We start from the raw sequence: 747 nt of genomic DNA on the forward strand, positions 1-747 counted from the left end.
CATAAAGTTCATTTACGGTTTTACACCCGAACGAAGAAAATTTTTGCACAAAATGAGATGCGGTGCGGATAAGGAATTGTTTTCATCAAAAATAGGTCATGCTTGTATGCGTGCATTAAATTTAAGATGGCAAAAAGTGGCGGAAAAGATCCTTTTCATACTCATGTTGTACTATCACACCGCATGCGTTGAATATGGACATTTTTTGTGAAGAAATTCGCTGTCCATTGTCAACACGTTTCTGGTTGTTGGTATCAGTCGAAACCATTCTGGCGGTGGATCCCACTTTATGGCCATGTACGACATCCCTACAGCACATATTGATTCAACTGATGATAGTTGGTTTGGAGTGCACTAACCTAGGACATTTATTCTGTTTAGTTCATGGTTCCAGTGAACCCTTTTTGTCTACAAGCAAATCTGAACTTGAAAAACACCGCATATGACAGAAAAGCTGTTCTACCTCCGGATCTGACCCCTTCAAGGTCACCTATCAAACTGTGGTGAATGAAATCATGACAAGGATTCTACACGTTTTGAGTCGTCAGATATTCTGAGTTGTTGGTGAGTGATGGATAGTCAAGGCTACGCAAACTGTTCACTTATGAGTACGTAAACGCTTTCTGGGTCCCGAAAATATCGATTTTAAATTCATTTATCAAAACACGATGTTTCGTAATTTTCAGTCAAAGTGAAGTGCTTCACATGGACGGATATCAGTGTAAAGTTCACGGTTGATAATGTGTC

Source organism: Opisthorchis viverrini (genome assembly GCF_000715545.1).
Source record: "Opisthorchis viverrini unplaced genomic scaffold opera_v5_349, whole genome shotgun sequence".
In the NCBI taxonomy this organism is placed as follows: domain Eukaryota; kingdom Metazoa; phylum Platyhelminthes; class Trematoda; order Opisthorchiida; family Opisthorchiidae; genus Opisthorchis; species Opisthorchis viverrini.